This window comes from Mobula hypostoma, chromosome 20, assembly GCF_963921235.1.
Source record: "Mobula hypostoma chromosome 20, sMobHyp1.1, whole genome shotgun sequence".
Taxonomy (NCBI): Eukaryota; Metazoa; Chordata; class Chondrichthyes; order Myliobatiformes; family Myliobatidae; genus Mobula; species Mobula hypostoma.
Window position 1 is genome coordinate 16,009,495 of NC_086116.1, and position 20,606 is coordinate 16,030,100.

At 40.1% G+C, this 20,606-nt stretch overlaps 1 pseudogene; it reads right to left on the reverse strand.

The window, feature by feature from the left end:
• Window positions 1–1,233: 1,233 nt before the first annotated feature.
• Window positions 1,234–20,606, reverse strand: part of LOC134359344 (troponin T, fast skeletal muscle-like) — a 50,537-nt pseudogene continuing 31,164 nt past the window's right edge.

The following is a 20,606-nucleotide window of genomic DNA, read 5'->3' on the forward strand; positions in this document are numbered from 1 at the left end:
CTCTTAGAGTAAATTCCATTGGTTCTTCACCCTATGAGTGAAGAAGTTTCCCTTACCTTAGTCCTAAATCTCTAGCCTTGTAACCTGGGACTGCGTTTCCTCAGTTAGAGGAAATATCCTCCTCGTATCCAGTCTGACTAGTCCTACCAGAAATCTGTAATTTTCCATTTTTAAAGATAACGATAAGCTTTACTTGTCACATGAAACATACAGTGAAATGCGATGTTTGTATCAAATCAAATCAGCAAGGATTGTGCTGGGGGCCGGCTGGTGACGCAATGACATCAGCGCCGAACCCTGGGACGGAGGTTTCCGGGTTCGAATCCAGTCGAGGCTGCTCCCGAGTACGCTTTCCATCCGAGCCGGGTTGAGTGTTGAGATGGCAACTTGCCCTCGTAAAATAAAAAGGGAAAAATACTGCAAAAATGTCTGTGTGGGGAGTGGCGCGCCACACAGTCTCTTTCTCGCTCCGCGGCCTCGTAAAGGCTTGATAAAAGACATCATCACGCACGCGCCAAAAAAAAAAGGATTCTGCTGGGCAGCCTGTAAGTGTCATCTTGCCTCCAGCGCCAACACAGCGCGCCCACAACTCTTCAACCCTAACCGTACATCTTTGCAATGTGGGAGGAAGCCGGATCATCTGAAGGAAACTCAGGTGGTCACGGGGAGAAGGTACAAACTCCTTGCAGACAGTGGTATGAATTGAACCCTGATCAGTAATCACTGGCTGGCACTGTAAAGTGATAATGTTAAGCGCCATGCTACCTTGCCACCTCTAAATAGATTCCTTCTCATTCTTCTAAACTTTAATGAATAAAAAAAATACTGAATCCTCACCTGACAGTCCAGCCATCACAGGAGTCAGTCTGCTGAACATTCATTTTATTCTTTCTATGGCAAGTATATCCCTATCTAGGTTACTACACACAGCACTCCAACTGTGCTCTCACCATGGCTTTGCATAATTGCAGCATCTATGTAATTTTAATCATGACATTTTTATGAATTTAAAATTTTCATAGAAATCAGCAAAAATATTGATTTAAATATGCATGCTAGATACTCAGAAAAAAATCTGCTTGAAATATTTATACTTTAGGCAAGGTTTCGAGCATTACTCCAGATATCCAAAGTGCATATTTAAAGCAATAGCTTTTGATGTGAAAATTAAATTTTAAATCATCACAAACACTGAATTATGAGATAGTGTTTTAAAAAAATGAACGAAGACCATTTAATTGTCAACATAGAAAAGTAATTTATTGTTTTATTGGAAATCCTGCCGAATTAATTTGGTGCATCAGAAGATGCAACCTTCTGTTGCATTTCAGTCACCTATTACTTCCAGCGGCCACCAACTTTGCCCTTGCCTCGGGCCGATTTTGAACTGCTGGGGTTTGGAGACAAAAAGTTGGAAACATTAAGTTAACAATTACAGAAACTGGTTAACAATTATAGACACAGCTTCCTTTTCCTTCTGATACAAACATCAACTATTATATTAAGCAATGTTTTGTGGACCAAATGCTTTGTTACCATTTCCTGGAACAATACTTTAACAGACCTTTAGGAAATTTATGGAAACAATTTGAAGACCTGAGGCCCACATTAAAACAGCAACAAACTACCCCCTTATGATGAGCTTATTATACAGTGTGATCCTCCCCTGATGGGGAACAACAGGAGGCAGGTGACTGGTGATTGCTGGTAGGCAAAATGCCTTAGCAGAAACTTGAATTACTTATTCTTGCTCCAACATAATCGTTAAGTGCATTTTATTTTCACTTGCACAGTAAAATGACACACAAGGAGAAAGATTTAAAATAACTGGAAATTAGATGCATAAATATAAAAATGTTACTGATAGTTGTGATGATTACTATTACTTCTAGGCAATTTAAGATAGCTAAAGGAGAATTATTGTTCTGATTGCTGCCAAGTGAGACTATAATTGTGTGCTGGTTGAAATTTCTGCAAGCAACATGCACATTATTCAGAGTTTATTCAAAATACCAGGCTATATAAAAGCATATATAAAATTCTTTTACCATCCTGATGTGATTCCAACTTTAAGAAAAAGTTTTCATATGATCTGATATGAGTAATTCTGACTAAACAATTGAGCTTCCAGAAAATCTAAGATCCAAGCAGGTTCTGATCGGGAATGATGCTGGAAGTCTCAGAAAGGGTGAGGAAAGGTGGATGGGATCTAAATTCAAGCATCAAAATCTAAAGTCTCATTTGTCTCCATCAAAGTGCTCACTGTTGCAAACATTTGTCATGGTACTGTTGAAGTTCATTTTGAATACTTTAGCATCAGCACTATGTGTTCTTTGCAAACAGATTTTATTCTCATTTCTATATGAAAGTAAACAATGAAAGATCTACACTGTCATGAACAGACACTTTAATAGAGAATGAACTCTTACCAGTTTTGAAGGTCTGCACCATGATTTGAAAATTAATTGGTCTATAAACAACATTCTTAGAACTTCACTTAGTAACAATATGCACAAGCAATTAATTTCATGACTAGATAACAGCATGGCTCCCATTTCTATTTTATATGTAATTAAAAAAGGTCTGTACAGATGTAGTAGAGTTTATTACTGAGAGGAATCAGGTGTTATGTTTTGTAACACCAGAAACTAATAGAAAGAAAAAGACGCAGAGCTGGGATACTTGTCTAACTAGTTTTTCTTTACTAGGCACTCACAGGACATGGCGGTGTAATGACGAAGGCCATTCACGTACTTCTTACATATAACCCATAATGAATTACGTAAACAAACGAAGAATGCTTAATCAAATGACATCTTTACAATATTACTGAAATATTAAATACACTACAACACACACAAAATGCTGGAGGAACTCAGCAGGTCAGGCAGCATCTGTGGAAAAGCGAACAGTCAACATTTCGGGCCAAGACCCTTCAGCAGGACCGGAGAAAAAAGTGAGGGGGGGGTGGGAAATGGGAGAGAGAAACACAAGGTAGTAGGTGAAACTGGGAGGAGGAGGGATGAAGTAAGGAGTTGGTAAGTTGATTGGTGAAAGAGATACAGGAGTGGTGAAAGGGGGAGTCCAATAGGAGAGGACAGAAGGCCATGGAAGAAAGGGGGAAGGGGCACCGGAGGGAGGTGATGGGCAGGTAAGGATATAAGGTGAGCGAGGGCAAAGGGAAAAGGGGATGAGGAAGGATGAAGGGAGGGGGGCATCACCAGAAGTTTGAGAAATCGATGTTCATATAATCAAATTGGAGGCTAGCCAGATGGAATACAAGGCGTTGTCCTCCAACCTGAGTGTGGCCTCATCACAACAGTGGAGGAGGCCATGGATAGACATACTGGAATGGGAATGGGTGGCCACTGGGAGATCCCACTTTTTCTGGTGGATGGAGCATAGGTGCTCAGCGAAGTCGTCTCCCAATCTACGTCGGGTCTCACCAATATACAGCAGACCACACCGGGAGCACTGAACACAGAATATGACCCCAACAGACTCACAAGTGAAGTGCCACCTCACCTGGAAGAACTATTTGGGGCCCTAAATGGTAGTGGGGGAGGAGGTGTAGGGGCAGGTGTAGCTCTTGTTCTGCTTGCAAGGATAAGTGCCAGGAGGGAGAATTAAATACACTACATACTGTTTCTTGAGTATAAAACAGAGTGTCACTGGACTAAAATTCCCAAAGCAAACAGAAATTAGTTTTTACTTACAATTTCCCCATTTGCTCATGAACTCTGATCTGCAGCAGGTTAATCTGGAAGCAAAAAGATGCAGTGAGATTGTGTGCCGTCTCTAACATTCTGATCTGGCAATTCAAACTGTGGGGAGGTACTAGAAAACAAAGAATCTATGTATAGTGATGCATTATTTCTGACTTAATCAATAAATACGCCTAAAATTTAATGCATTTTCTTAAAAATGAAAAAAAATCACAGTTCAGTCATCTTCAATTATTTCATTCAACTGTTAGAGAATTGAGATCTTTATAGACACAGTTAACCACCAGAGTGAATAAAACACAGTAACTCTGTCAATATCTGAAAAGGAACTTGAATTCCTGCAGAAGATGGATATCCAGAGCAATACACACAAAAAATGGCTGGAGGAACTTGTCCTATCATTATCCTCGGTCATCGTAATGCAATTTGGAGCTTAAAAAAAAAATTGCTTTACAAGCAAAGTCACTGCAGTTGGGTGGAAATAATAATGGCCAATCTTCTCACAGCCAGAAGCCCCAGTGCAGGTTTTCAAACCAAAATGTCGACAAATTCCTCCCACTGATGCAGCTGAACAAAAGGATAGCAAAGGACAAAATTGGTCCTCTTGAAGATCATCTATGCATGGAGCTGAGAGAGCTGAGGGAGATGTTAAATGGATTTCTTTTGCATCTGTATTTACCTGGGAGACGGACACAGCGTCTATATAAGTGAGGCAAAACAGCAGTGAACAGATAGACTGTATATAGATTACAGAGGAGGAGGTGGTTGCTGTCGCGAGACAAATTAAGGCAGATACATCCCCAGGGCATGATAAGATGTTCCCTCGGACCTCGTGGGAGGCAAGTGCAGAAATTGCAGGGGGCCTAGCAGAGATATTTAAAACATTCTTAGCCATGGGTGAGGGGCCTGAGGGTTGTAGGATAGGTAATATTGTTCCCTTGTTTCAGAAAGGCTCTAAGAATGAGCTGGGAAATGATAGGCCAGCGAACCTTATGAGCAGTGGGTAAATAATTGAAAGGCACTCTAAGGGACCAAATACTTAAATATTTAGATAGATGGCACTTAACTGGGGATAGTTAATGGGGCTTCGTGCATGGTAGGTCATGTCTAAGCAAACTTAAGAGTTTTTTGAGGAGGTTTCCAGGAATGTTGATGAAAGAAAGGCAGTAAGACTTTAGCAAGGCCTTTGACATGGTCCCGCATGGGCCATTGGTCAAGAAGGTTGTTGCTGGGCATTCAGGGTGAGGTAGTACAACGGATTAGACATTGGCTTTGTGGAAGAAAGATGGCTGCCTCTCTCACTAGAGGCCTGTGACTAGTGATGTGGCACAGGAATTAGTGCTGAGTCCATTGTTATTTGTCACCCACAGGTATATCAATGATTCAAGTTCAAGTTAAAATTTATTGCCATTCAATCATATGCATGTATACTGCCAAATGAAACAATGCTCCTCTGGACCAAGGTGCACAACACAGTACATATAACTTACACATAAAACAGTATAACCACAAATAAAGTAACAAATAATAAGGTGCATGTACAACACAAGTCAAAAAGTAAATAGTAGTAAAGTACTGACAAGCCAAAAACTACTGGTGCTTCTTTTGTGATGAGAGCTGGGTGGTGGCAGGGAGTTCAGTGGTCTCACAGTGTGGGAGAAGAAGCTGTTTCCCATCCAAACAGTCCTTGTCCTAATGCTATGGGTCAAACAGAGTGTTGGATGTATATGAGGGATCCTTGACAATGCTAAGAGCCCTGCGTATGTAGTGTTCCTGATAAATATTTCAGGCAGACACAAGAGAGACCCTGATGATCTCTAAGCAGTCCTCACAATCCTTTGCAGAGCCTGGCCGTCAGATACCTTGCAGTTCCCATACCAGACAGTGATGCAGCTGGTCAGAACGCTTTCAATGGCACTCCCGTGAAAATTGATTAGAATGGGGGGAAAGGGTGCCTCACCCTCTCTAACAATGTTCCCTCTATTTTTTTGTAGTCAGTGTGCACAAAAATCTTATGTTGTGCAAATGTTTTTCCTGTGACAAAAGCATGTGTGCACTGAATGCACACATGGCACAGTTTATGTAGGTTTATAAAATATTTGACATAAAACTGCACAGAATAACAAAATAACATACATATTTAAGTCACTCAGTTATTTTTTCTCTCTCCTGTCTTTGGCATTTACCCATTCTTTGTAAACTCCATCTAGACTAATAGAACTTCCATACAATTGACAGCTTTTGATTCTCATTAACGTATCCAAATGATATTCACCTAACCAGTTTCTCAGCTTGTTTTTGAGTTGATTCATTAGGCTAAAACCTCGCTCACAGTACGCACTAGACGCAAGAAAGGTTCTCCCAATGTCCATTAACTATGCAAGGTTGCAAAACTGTTCATTTTGAAGTACAAATGCCACCATTTGAGCAAAGTTTGAAATCAGTTTGGATTTAATTTTTTCTTGCGCGGAAAATTTGAAATCATTAAACTGTCTATTACAGTGAAGTCACAATCTGCAATTGCGGAGAAATCAAAGCTGACCATTCTTGTACCTCATCTTCAGGAAACCTTTCTTCTAAATGAACACAGACTATTTATAAAAGTCAACAGCGAACTTGTATCTACTGTGACGTTTTCTTCACGTTGTTGGCTTAGTAAAACTTTAACTTTGTCACTCCATGAAACATTGTCTCCCAGATACTGCTTTCTTATCTTGTTAATTTTGCCTCGCGCAAAATGAAGTGAATCAATCGGTGTCAGGCCCCTCTTTTGCAGAATCTTGCACAGTGCAGCCAGTTCATCAAAGACATCCCTTAAAACCTGTAAAGCTACTTTGTATCTGATGTTTATCAATTTCTTGTGACAGTATTTAGCCACAGGGTCATTTTTCTGATCTTTTTCAATAAAAACTTAGTAAGCTATCTACAGGATTTGAAACAGATCTTTGTAAACTCTATGATATGAACACTGTCCCCCATAGATGGCAGGAAGTCTCTAATGTCCTCAAGAAGCGGAGACATCGCTGCACTATCTTGAGAGACCAGGAAAGGTTGTCCGTTACGTCTGATGTGGATGATAATGTGGTAAACTGGTCAACAAATTTGAGGATCACACTGAGATCGGGGGCACAGTAGGCAGTGAAGAAGGCTATCACAGCTTGCAATGACAAATGCAATTTAATACAGACAAGTGTGAAGTGTTGAAATTTGGGAGGAAAACCTCTAGTGAGAGAGGCCACCATCTACTACAATTTCTTCCATAAAGCCAATGTCTAATCCATTGTACTACCTCACCCTAAATGCCCAGCAACAACCTTCTTGACCGATTACCCATGCGGGAACATGTTAAAGGCCTTGCTAAAGTCCATGTAGGCAACACTTACTGCCTTTCCTTCATCAACATTCCTGGAAACCTCCTTAAAAAACTCTTAAGATTATTGACTCTTAAGATTGTTTAGACATGACCTACCATGCACAATGCCCCATTAACTATCCCCAGTTAAATGCTGTTTATCTAAATATTTAAGTATTTGGTCCCTTAGAGTGCCTTCCAATAATATGGGAGGCAGGGTTTGAGGGCCGAAGGGCCTGTAATGTGCTGTACTATTCTATGTTCTATGTTCTAAACCAGGTTGGGACTTACGTAGTGAATGGTAGGGCACTGGGAAGGATCTGGGAATACAGTTTCATAATTCATTGAGTCTGGCAGCACAGGTAAATAGGATTGTCAAGAGAGCTTTTTGCACATTGCTCTAAGTATTGAGTACAGGAGTCGGGATGTTATGTTACAGTTCTACTAGATGCTAGTAAGGCCTAGTTTGGAGTATTGTGCACAGTTTTGGTCACCTGCCTACAGGAAAGATATCAATAAGATTAAATGAGTACAGAGAAAATTTACAAGGATGTTGCAGGGACTTGAGGACCTGAGAAATAGAGCAAGTTTGAATAGGTTTGGACTTTATTCCCTGGAGTTTAGGAGAATGAGCAGAGATTTGATAGCAGTGTACAAAATTATAAGGGGTATAGGTAGGGAAAAAGCAAGCAGACTTTTTCTACTGAGGTTGGGTGAAACGAGAAGTAGAGGTCATGGGTTAAGGGTGAAAGGTGAAATGCTTAAGGGGAACATGAGGGGGAACTTGATTCAGAGGGTGGTGGAAGGGTGAAACGAGCTACCAGCAGAAGTGCTGGCTACAGGTATAATTTCAACATTTAAAGAGAAGTTTGGAAGGCACATGATTGGGAAAGGCATGCAGGTCTATTGTCCAGGTGCAGGCTGATGGGACTAGATAGAATAATAGGTCAGCACAGACTACATAGGTCAAAGGGTGTGTTTCTGTGCTCTATGACTCTAACGCACTGAGTTCCTCCAACAGATTGTTTCTCACAGAAAACTTTGTTCCAAACAAAGAATAATGAGATATAATTACCAGACAAATGGCTAATTGATTATAATTGTGACCAGATGCTCAGTGCTTACATAAAGTAAACAACTCCCCCAATATCAATCCGCTAAAGTCTAACAATTTTGAACAGCTCATGATTTATGCCATGCATTAAGAGTCATCATCATCATCATCTTGTGCCATGTCACATGACATAGGTGGTCATGGTCTACGTGACCATGATTGTTCTTGGCAAAGTTTCCCACAGAAGTGGCTTGCAACTGCCTTCTTCTTGGCAGTGTCTTGACAAGATGGGTGACCTCAGCCATTAAGAATATTCTTCAGAGATTGTCTGCCTGGCATCAGTGGTTGCATAACCAGGACCTGTGATATGCACTAGCTGCTCATATCACCATCTGTCACTTGCTCCCATAGCTTCACGTACCCTGATCTGAAAAGGGCTGGATGGCTAAGCAGGTGTTACACCTTGCCTAAGAGTGACCTGTAGGCTAGTGGATGGAAGGAGCATCCTACCATCTTACACCTCCTTTGGTAGAGGTGTATCTTCACCCTGCCACCGCAGAATAGAGTACAGTTATTTCTAATGACAAATTACAATGTCCAGCTCCTGCATAAATCTTTGCAGGTGGCATCTGGTTTAAAAATCTAACAAGATAGCACGATTGAGATATGGCTTTGTACACAAAGCCTCAAAAATCCTAAGGCAAGGGAGTTCTGAAAGAAACCTACAAACCACTGGTGAGGAGGTCAGTGCTCAATTCTAGGCACTGAAAGAGATCAGGCCATGCAGGAATTTATAATAATTGTTGCAGATATGAAGGACTTGATGTTAGACGGCCTAGAAAATTAGTATTTTTCTTCAGAGAAGATTAAGGATTGAAAAAAAATAGAGCTCAAAATTTTCTTGTTTCAATAGAATCAGTCAGAAGAAGTTTAGTGTTTGTATGTTCTCCCTGTGACCATGTGGATTTCCTCTGGAATGGCCTATTCCACACTGTATCTCAATGAATAAATTAAAAGTTGTTGGGAAGTTGGTCACTGGAAGGCTTTGATTTAACATCACTACCAAGGTAACCAGAGAGCAAATAAACTGCTGGAAGAACTCGGCAGGTTGAACAGCATCTGTGGGGGAAAGGAACTTTTTATCTTTTGGGTTAAGGTACTTTATCAGGCCAGAGAAAAGGAGAAAAAATATAATTAAATTGAGAACTGTTATGATTGGAAATGTGATGTCTGAAAACAACATAAAAGATTCCAAAATAACTTTTAAAAAATGATATATATATATTTGAAAATTTTGATTGGTTACTTAAAAAGCACAACTGTGTGTTCCTAACTAGTAACTTTTTCCACATTTAAAAGGAATAATTGGGCAAATGGAGACCTCCCACGCTGCTTAATCATAGTTCTTCAATTAATCTCAAGAACTTTTGTGCCTAGCAAAGCTGTTGACATTTGGCTTTGGGTGCCACGGGAGCATAGCAGTTAGCGTGACGCGATTGTAGCTCGGAGTTTTTCCGAGTTTGAAGTTCGATTCCAGCACTATTCTGTAAGGAGTCTCTGTATGTCCTCCCTGTGGAATGTGAAGATTTTCCCCAGGTGCTCCGGTTTCCTCCCACAGTCCAATGATGCAGGTTAATCAGTCATTGTAAATTGTCCCGTGATTAGGTTAGGGTTTTTTGGGATTGTGGGGTTGTTGGGTGGCTCTGCGCAGAATCAGTAAATAAATAAATAAATAACAAATGGATACACTTTGCTGTAATAATCTAACATATACCAGGAAGGAAAGAAAACACAAGACTTAAAATATAATCAACAAAACAAAAATTATATCATCAGGGCCATAAACAGCAGAGTCACCACTAGAGTCACTAATGCTAATGACAACTTAAAAACCTGCAGATGTTGATAATCTGAAACAAAAACAGACTATGTTGGAGAAGCTTAGTGAAGTCAGGCAAAGATTGTGGAAGGAGAAGTAGTCAATACTTTATGTCTGCAACCCTTCATCAGAACTGGGAAAGAGAGAGATGCAAATAGGTTTTCAGTAGGAGGGAAAGTGAGGAAGGTGTAGATGAATGTAAGTATCTGTGGTAGAATGTGTTGAAATGGCTTAATGGGAACAGTTATCAGTGCAGTGAGGAACTCAGCAGGCCATGCAGTGTTTATAGAGGGAAATGAACAGTCAACATTTTGGGTCGAAATCCTTCATGGGTCTTAGCTTAAAGCACTGAATAATCATTTCCCTCTACCGATGCTGATGCTGTCTGGCCTGCTGAGTTCCTCCAGTATTTTGTGTGGGTTGCTCCAGATTTCTAGCATCTACAGATGGTGAAGTGGTGAGATGTGCCCAGCAGAGTGCATGTGAGTGGGGAAGAGGTACTGAAATGAGGTCATTCAAGCTATAGGTCTGAGAATGAGAAGATATGGGTAAGGTATCAGAGGCATTGGATGTGGATGGTTCAGTATGGGGTGGGGCAGAAGGGAGGTTGGGTATATGGCCTCTTAGATCACGTGGAAGAACCTTGTCTCACTTAACCCAGAAATGGAAATTGCATTAGGGCCGCAAGAGGTCATGGCTACAAGTTTGCTGATAGGTTGATTTGAACTGGAAATGGTCACAATCATGATTTTCCCCATGAGCTATGCTGAGTTTTGAAATGCACAAGCCGGTGCCGCGTTAATTAATTTTTGAGTGCATTGATTACTAACGGAGTGCATAGCTCATTTTGGATTCATCCTTAGACATCTGCCTAATGGAAACTCTAACAGGTCCTGTGCAATGTAACTATTGTGATTCAGTGGGTAATGGTCCTGAGACGATGTGCTGAATAAATGATCCTAGATGTGTAAAAGCAACATTTATTACAATAGAGCAATTTGTTTTTCATGAATTCTCAAAAGAACAAATCATTTACCAATAGATATGATCAGAGGAAATTTTCCATTACAGAGCTGACAATGCTAATGCAATAATTCTAATTTTATTTAGCGGAGACTGTATGAAATAAAAATAATAACAAAAGTACATACTTCGTATTTCTGTCTCTTCAGTTTTTCATACAGATCAAACTTCTCTCCCTCAAGTTGCAGCAACCAATCCACAAGCTCATTTGCCTTATCCCTAAATGCACAGATTGCAGATGGGTCACATTTACTGTTTATTCTTTTAGAGACAGCTGGATGGACATTCCAATTCAAGAAACGGTTGTTAGAAATATTTTACCCCATAGCTTAGGAATGTTGCCATGAACCCAGCTCCTTACTGAGCAACAGTACGATAGACATTTGACTTTTCATTTTCAAAGCCCCTACCCCGAATAGATGATCAACTATACTGAGCTGTCAGTTTAAACACAAGGAACAGTTAGGCAAGCAAATTAAACAGATCAGTTAGCATTCTGTAACCATTATCTGGCACAGCTTAGTGGATCCCGTTAGCACATGCACCAAGCTATAAGACCTCATTGGAGTAACTATTTTTGTGAACAGTGCAGATGTTACTTGAAAGCTCTTACTTGAGTTTATCTTCGCCAAGGTTCTCAATACTGAGAGGTTTGCGTCTGTCTGCCAAAATCTTCTTTTTCTTTTCCCTCTCAGTTTGCTTCCTGCCACCTTTACGGGCCTCAGACTATTAAACAGCAATTTGATATCAATCAATGTTTGCCCATTTCAGCAGTGACTGCAAATTCATTTCCTTTTATCGAAACCAATATGTTTTTTTTAATCATAAATCCATCTCCATGCATAGAAACGAACTAGCAATTTTACCCCTTTTATTTAGGCATATGATATGGCAAGTACTTTCAAGGACTAAGACACAACACCTGTACCTTCTGCATGTAGCTTCCATAATGCAGCGACATATTGGACAGAACCTTCTTCTTCTTGAAGTCTTCTTCTGCCTTCTTTCGAAGTTCCTCTTCCTCTTTCCTCGCCCTCTCCTCCTACAGAGAATGGATTAGAATCTAATAAAGAAAGTACTTTAACATTTGTAGAAATCAAAAAACTTGCTCTATAGGGCCAAAGAACTAAATGTCCAAAAACTTAAGTTTAGATATGTGGTTTTAATACAGATGAATGAGCAGAACTTCATTTTTAACAATGTTCATTATGATCTATTATAATAATTCCCTCAAGATTAGATTTAAGTGTTATTGTGCGCCTTTGAAAGTAAACATTTCTTTTACACATCGGTGGAGAGATTATCCAAGGACAATAGGAAAAATAGCTCCGTTTCTGTTGTACAACTTCATGATTCATTGATCTTTCTCCCTTGGTGGACATTAGAATCTGGTCAACCAGTACGTCTTTGGACTGTGGGAGGAAAACCAAGTACCCCGGAGGAAACACACGCGGTCATGGGGAGAAGATATAAACTCCTCACGCGCCACTGCCTGTAAGGAGATTGTACGTTCTCCCTGTGACAGCGTGAGTTGCCTCTCCATGTTCCAGTTTCCTCCTACAGTCCAAAGATGTACCGGTTGATAGGTGAATTGTTCATTATAAATTGCCCCGTGATTAGGCTAGGGATAAATCAGGGGTTGCTGGATGGCGCAGCTCCAAGGGTCAATTCTACACTGTATCTTAATAAATAATAACAGAAATAAATACAAGCTTACTTATCTTTGATGGCCAAAAATGTTAGTTTGATCCTAGTCTTTCCCAGTTCAGTGAAAGGGGGTTTCACAATCAGCACTGGAGTGCATGTTTATCTTCCTTTGTTTTTCACCTTTGTGTTTAGAAGGTCTGTTAATAAACTAGGGATTGAACCCGTGACCCATCTGGCCATTCAGATAACTTACTGCTGCTCGGTTCAGCCGTTCCTTCTCCTTCTCTGCTCGGATCCGTTGTTGCTCTGACCGCTCCGCTCTACGCTTTTCCTGAAAACATATTTTTATTTGGAAACTGTTACAGGAAGTGAAGAGTTCAAGAAATCTCCAGGCAAGATGTTCCTTATCCTAGATCAGCTACATATTGGCCAACTGTCATCGTGTAGAATGGTAAGAAATATTTTTGATATTTTACATTAAAATAAGCCAGGTATCTCCAGGTTATGGGCAGCCATGTAAAAGGAGATAATTACTATATTCATACATATAACACTGTTGTATGTACCTGACTTTCAAAATAGCTCTTCCCAAGATGTTTTCCAAAGGGCATTGAAACTTCCTCTGCTTCAACAATATGAAAGAGGCTTATTCACCATCTACATTGTATCACATACTATTTCAATGCATCAAACTCAGCTACTTGCTTACAGAAATACTGAAAGAGTAAAGAGTACTCCATATGAATGCAAAACTATTATTATGCAGAGTAACCAGCTACAGTCAGGTAATGGCAAAATATTTAGCAGTTGACATTTTACAAGACAGTTCAATTTTTAAACAGCTATTCTGCAGTGGGGCATTAAATTGTGTTTCAAGAAAAGACATTAATAGTGGATTGGGTGGAGATGTTTGTCAACTGATGTAAAAAAATCATTATTTGATATCTGGTAACTGCATTGGAATAACCTCCAGGCTACGTGATAAAAAAAATTCCAGTTTCAGCTGAATTTAATCACCCTGTTAGAAAGAAAATGAAGGGCGATTGAAGTTAAGATTTTACAGGTTGAATCAGTAGCATCAAATTTTCTTACATATATTCAGATGTTTAATTCTGTTGTTATCAAGAATGACACTGGTCCTGGTGTGCTGTAGGCTTGCTTACTGGTTGATATGCATGTGCTCCTAGGCTTTTCACCATGCTTACCATAGACCAGGGGTTCCCAACCTTTTTTATGCCATGGACCCCTATCCTTAACTGGCGCGTCCATGGATGCCAGCTTGGGAACCCCTGCCATACAGCATAGTACAAAAAGCACGGGGACAGGCCCCTTGGCCTGTAATGTCATGCTGAACTAATTAAACACCAAACTAAACTAATCCCTTCAGCCTAGGCAAGGTCCATATCCCTCCATTCTCTCAGCACACCCATCAGCCTATCTACAGGTCTCTCTGATATTTCCCTTTACTGCCAAGCCTGGTAGCACATACCAGACATATACTGCTCTTTGTGGGGGGGGGGGAAAAAACACTTCCCCTGGACATCTCCTTTGAACTTCCCCCTCTCACTTTCTCTAGCATTAGAGATTGCAACCCTGGGGAAAAAGAAAAGATACTAAACATGTAGCTGCTACTGAACACACTTTGCTAGACGAAGGCAGATGGAATTATTCATGAAGTACCCACTTAATGTTATGTTGTTCTGGCTTACTTGGTAACAATCCTGTCTCTGATTCAGAACACCTGCGCTCTGTCCACCAGAGAAAGCAGGATCTCCCAGTGGCCACACATTTTAATTCCACGTCCCATTCCCATTCTGACATGTCTATCCACAGCCTCCTCTACTGTAAAGATGAAGCCACACTCAGGTTGGAGGAACAACACCTTATATTCCGTCTGGGTAGCCTCCAACCTGATGGCATGAACATTGACTTCTCTAACTTCCATTAATGCCCCACCTCCCCCTCGTACCCCATCCGTTATTTATTTATATACACACATTCTTTTTCTCTCTCTCCTTTTTCTCCCTCTGTCCCTCTGACTATACCCCTTGCCCATCCTCTGGGTTTCCCCCCCCTCCCCCTTTTCCTTCTCCCTGGGCCTCCTGTTCCATGACCCTCTCATATCCCTTTTGTCAATCACCTGTCCAGCTCTTGGCTCCATCCCTCCCCCTCCTGTCTTCTCCTATCATTTCAGATCTCCCCCTCCCACTCCCAAATCTCTTACTAGCTCTTCTTTCAGTTAGTCCTGACGAAGGGTCTCACCCCAAAACGTCGACTGTACCTCTTCCAATAGATGCTGCCTGGCCTGCTGCATTCACCAGCAACTTTTATGTGTGTTGTTCTGATTCAAGATGATCTGGGTTCCACTCAAGTACCCCCCGCCCCAAATCTTATACTGAAGGAATACTGCAGTATCAGAGATGTCCATGGATGACATGCTCATCAGAAACCCCCTCTATAAAGAATTTGATAGCCCTATTTTGAAGATGAGCAGACAATTTAACCCTGACATTTTGTTAATAATTATTTACTGTTCTTAAGATGGAGTGCATGATCATGACCAGGTTGGGACCACTGCAAATTTAAATGATAACTTTTTATAGCTCAAAATATTGTGCAGCTAAAAGCAAATCTCCTACGCAAGACAAATATATAGTTTTAGAACATTGCATTAGAGTACAATTCTAGTCTTTGTGGTTTTAGGAAATTACTTGGTCACAGATAGGAGGTAATTATGTACAGACTTAAACATGCAACAAATGTCCCATGTAGCATTATTTGATATTAATTTTATGGTAGATCTATCTATTGAAACGTACAATTCTCTCTTTTAAGGCAACAAGTTCCTCTTCATCCTTTTTCCTATTCTCGAAATGAGCTTCAATGAGAGCTTGAAGTTCCATGAGATCTTTTTCCATACGTTTCCTCTGAATGTCCTGGAGGAAAAAAGGAACAATTTTTAATTGCTGGTGAAGAGCAGTCTTTGGTGAATATAATATAGTATTACCAATATAATCACTCAACAGGGTTACCAGCTGATTGCAAATCAAATTCCTGAACTATGTTTCTGCTTAGACTCCACTCAAAGGGGATTTTGAAAATAAGTTCCTCAAATCAACGCACACTAAATATCCTCTCCTTAAATGCTGCCTGACTTGCTGAGTTCCTCCAGTATTTTGTGCCCGTTTCTGAAGATTTTCGGCATTTGCCAAGCTTCGTGTTTAGTTCTTTAGATCTCCTTGCTGCTTAGAACAGATATAAAGATGAAGGTAACACAATAGCATACATGGGGAAATATCAAAAGGTTGAAAGATCTGCAATTATAATGCAAGATTTTCAATTTGCATTTAATTGCACCAATTAAACTCACAATACGCTGTGGAAGAGAAATTGGGAAAGTGCGCATGGTATTGTTTCTTATATTGCAGAATCTATTAGGAACAGGGTTATTTTATATTGGGTCATGCACAAATCTTTATGCTGGAAGACACACTAAATATTTCAAGGTACTTGAGTTTATTTCAGACAGAATGGACGAACTTGAAATGAACAATTCCATTTATAAGACCATAAGACATAGGTGCAGAATTAGGCCATTCAGCCCATCCAGTCTGCTCCGTCATTACATCATGGCTGTTCACAGATCTCACTGGTCCCATACATCTGCCATCTCGCCATATCCCTTGATGCCCTGGCCAATCAGGTAACTATCAACTTCCGCCTTAATTATAAACACAGACTTGGCCTCCACCACAGTCTGTGGCAGAGCATTCCACAGATTCACTACTCTTTGGCTAAAAGGTTCCACCTTACCCCTGTTCTAAAAGGTTGCCCCTCAATTTTGAGGTTGTGTTCTCTAGTTCTGGATACCCCACCATAGGAAACATCCTCACCATATCCCCCTTATCTAGAATTTCAACATTCGGTAGGTTTCAGTGAGATTCCCACTCATTCTTCAAAATTCCTGTGAGTACAAGCCCAAAGCTGCTAAACGCTCCTCATTTGTTAACCACTTGATTCTGGCATGGTCCCGGATTGTAAATGTCACTTTAAGATGGGAGGAAGGCAAAAGAACAGAAAGTGTTGGAGTCTATTAATAAGGGTGAGGTTTTGGGGTACTTGGAGACTAATGATAAAATAAGTCAAAGTCAGCATGGGTTCTGTGAAGGAAAATCTTGCCTGACAAATCTATTAGAGTTCTTTGAGGAAGTTACAAGCAGGGTAGGCAAAGGAGAGGCGGTGGATGCCATTTACTTGGATTTCAGGTGGTGTTTGATAAGGTGCCACACAAGAGGTTACTTAACAAGATAAAATCTTCTGGCGTAAAGGTATTGGCATGGATAGTGGAATGGCTGAGAGGCAGGAGGCAGCAAGTGGGAATAAAAGGTGCCTTTTCTGGTTGGCTGCCGGTGACAAGTGGTGTTCCTCAGGGGTTAGTAGGGACTGGTGCTTTTCACATTGTTTGTCAATGGTTTGGATAACAGAATTGATGGCTTTGTGGCAAAGTTTGCGGAAGATAGGTGGAGGGATAGGTAGTGCTGAGGAAGCAATGTGATTGCAGCAGGAATTAGACAAATGGGAAGAATGGGCAAAAATGTGGCAGATGGAATATAGTGTTGGGAAATGTAAGATAATGTATTGTGGTAAAAGGAACAATAGTACGGACTATTATCTAACTGGGCAGAAGGTTCAAACATCAGTGGTGCAGAAGGACGTAGGAGTCCTTGTGCAAGATTCCAAGAAGGTTAATTTGCAGGTTGAGTCTGTGGAAGAGGTTGCAAATGCAATGTTGGCATTTATTTCAAGGGGAATAGAATATAAAAGCAAGGAGGAAACACTTGTCAGGCCACACTTGGAGTATTGTCAACAGTTTTGTGCCCATATCTCAGAAAGGATGAGTTCTCATTAGAGAGTCCAGAAAAGGCTCACGAGGATGATACCAGAAATGAAGGGGTTAACATATGAGGAGCATTTGGCAGCTTTGGGCCTGTATTCACTGGAATTTAGAAGATGCAGGGGAATCTCATTGAAACCTACTGAATGTTGAAGGGACTAGATAGGCTGGATGTGGAGAGGATGTTTCCTATGGTGGGAGTATCCAGAACTAGAGGGCACAGACTCAAAATTGAGGGGTGACCTTTTAAAACAGAGATAATGAGGAATTTTTTTAGCCAAAGAGTAGTGAATCCGTGAAATGCTCTGCCACAGACTGCGGTGGAGGTCAAATCTGTGGGTATATTTAAAGAGGAAGTTGATAGTTTCCTGATTGGTCAGGGTATCAAAGGATATGACGAGAAGGCAGGTGTATGGGGTTGAATGGGATCTGGGATCAGCCATGATGGAATTGCAGAACAGACTTGATGGGCTGAATGGCCTAATTCTGCTCCTACGTCTTATAGTCTTATTAAGGATGAAAGGAAGTTGAGTCACTGGGTTCCAGTGAAGCTGAGGTTTCAAAGGAAACAGCTGCAGAGAGATTGATTCTCAAAACTCACTAAGTTCTTGGAAGCCATTAGTGGAAAATCTGCAAATGTGACTTCATTGTTCAAGAAGGGAGGGACAAAAGGCAGGGAACTATAGGACTGTTAGCAAACATTTGTTATAAGCAAAATGCAGGAGTTGATAATCAAAGAAAAATATCTTGTTACTTAGATAAGCTTGATGTAAACAAATTATCATAGCTCTTTGAAAGGCAAATCATATTTGATAAGTTTGCTCCTGTTCGACAAGAAGGGTTGATAAAGAAGAATCTGGGAATGTGGTATATGTGGATCTTTATACGACATTTGACACAATGCCATATAACAGGTGCACAAGAGCTCCTGGTGTTAGGGAAGCTGTGTTAGCATAGTTTAAAAATAAGTTATGACAGAGAAGAGAGAGTGGAATAAACAGGTATTTCATAAGGTGGAAGAGTTTAACTAACCCCAGATTAGCTCTTGGCCCTCAATTAGTTATTAATATTAATGACCAGAAGGCAGGAGTAGAGTATAAATTATCCAAGTTGCAAGATAAGAGGGCATATTGTGATGAGTATATTTGGAATTTGCAACAAGCTATTTATTTTCTGATTGAAACTTGTCAAATTCAGATTAACATTGGCCTGGGGGAGGCAAACCAGCCATAACTGAAGCTTGAGAAACTGAGTGGCCTACATCTGTTCCTACTTTCTTCTATTCTTATGTAGTGTAAGTGAACATACCCACCCAGGTACAACTTGTGGCTGATAGCCACATGTTTATTCACTTCTAATCATTATGAGCCTTTCTTTCACCATTAATTGGATACAAGAGGAAACTCTTCACCCTGTTCTATACTGTAATACCTTACTGACATTTATCTCTTCTTTAAAATACCTTGAGTTTTGATATATACACAAGTTTAACATTGTATTGAAATGAAATAATTGAAATAGTTAGTAATTGGTCAAGTTAGTATAGTTGTACAAGGATATATTTACTGTACTGTAACTCCTTTTGTTCTATCTTATAATTTACCAGTAGTATTGATGTCATCAGTTGAGCCTAATACTAGGTGGTAAAAACCTTGTTCATGACTTTACAGTTAGGGGTCGAGTCTCAGTCCTAAGCACATTTTCACGATGGTAATGTACTATAGTGAGAATTCTTCACGTACTAGGGGAGATTTCAAATTCGCTGTAGTTCCACCAATAAAGAAGGAATTGTCCTGACCAACATTCCTAGTTTCAACCAACCAACTAAAATCAGACCCAAATGCTAATTTACCAATCTTGGTATTTAAGGGATTTGTGTACATAAAAAGGGACTGACACAGTTGCAAACATAGATACAAAATTGTATTTCAATAGTTATTCACTGGTTGTTAAGACGCAAGGTTTGCTGAGGCCATTGTTTCCTTTCGTTTGCCGTCAAATAAGTAGTTTTATGGGAAACAACATTTAAAGATGTATTGTTTCCATACTCAGTAGGAAAAAGGAAAGTGGATTGATCCATACATTATTTTAGTATTTTTATTATCAGGGTACTATAATTAAGAAATAAACAGTTAAGGATTTTTTTTACTAAAACTAGAACATAAAGAGTTTTTAATCTCAACTCTGCAGATGTAGATTCACTAGACAGGAGCACAGACTGAAGAACTGCGATTGATTCTCCCAGTTTTTTGACCTTTCAAAAAGTTGCTCCACACTTGGGAGCACCTCTAGTCCGGTAAATAGGCTTAATGCACAGCCTTCTTGATCAATGCTGTCATGAATCACAAAAATCTACACAGGCAGCATTAAGCACATAGACAAATCAAAAAGTATACTTGCATCAAAGTCAACTTTTTCACCATCAGGCATTTTGGGTGCAAGATTAGGCACAAATAATCTATGAGAGAGAGAGAGAGAGAGAGAGAGACAGACAGACAGACAGACAGACAGACAGACAGACAGACAGACAGAGAGAGAGGGAGAGAGATTAATTCAATATCAATTTTGAACTTCTGGATTAACAGTATTGTTAATGTACAAAAGTGCAACAATGGATACCATATGTAAAAACACTCAGAAGACAAATATTGTTCAAAATGCAACAAGTAAGAATCAGCATTTCTATAGGACAGGTACAATTGTTCAATATGGTAACATATATCAAAATGAGACAAAAAGCACAAATGGCCAATAGCTAGGTTGATGAAACTAGTTTTAAAAGATGTTTCAAGGACAGAGGGGTGGAGAAATCATTTAGGGAGGGTATTCCAGAACTTGGCCTTTAAGAATTTGGGTGAAGGAAACCAGCAATGGACAAAAATCCAAAATTCAATGTGAAGTTGACATACAGAACTGAAGAAAGTTACCATAATTGGGAAGGTGAGACCGTGGAGGATATTGAATACAAGAAATTTATAATTGAAACACTTAAGAGAACAGTAATCAATATACATCAGTGTGCAGAGCAGTGA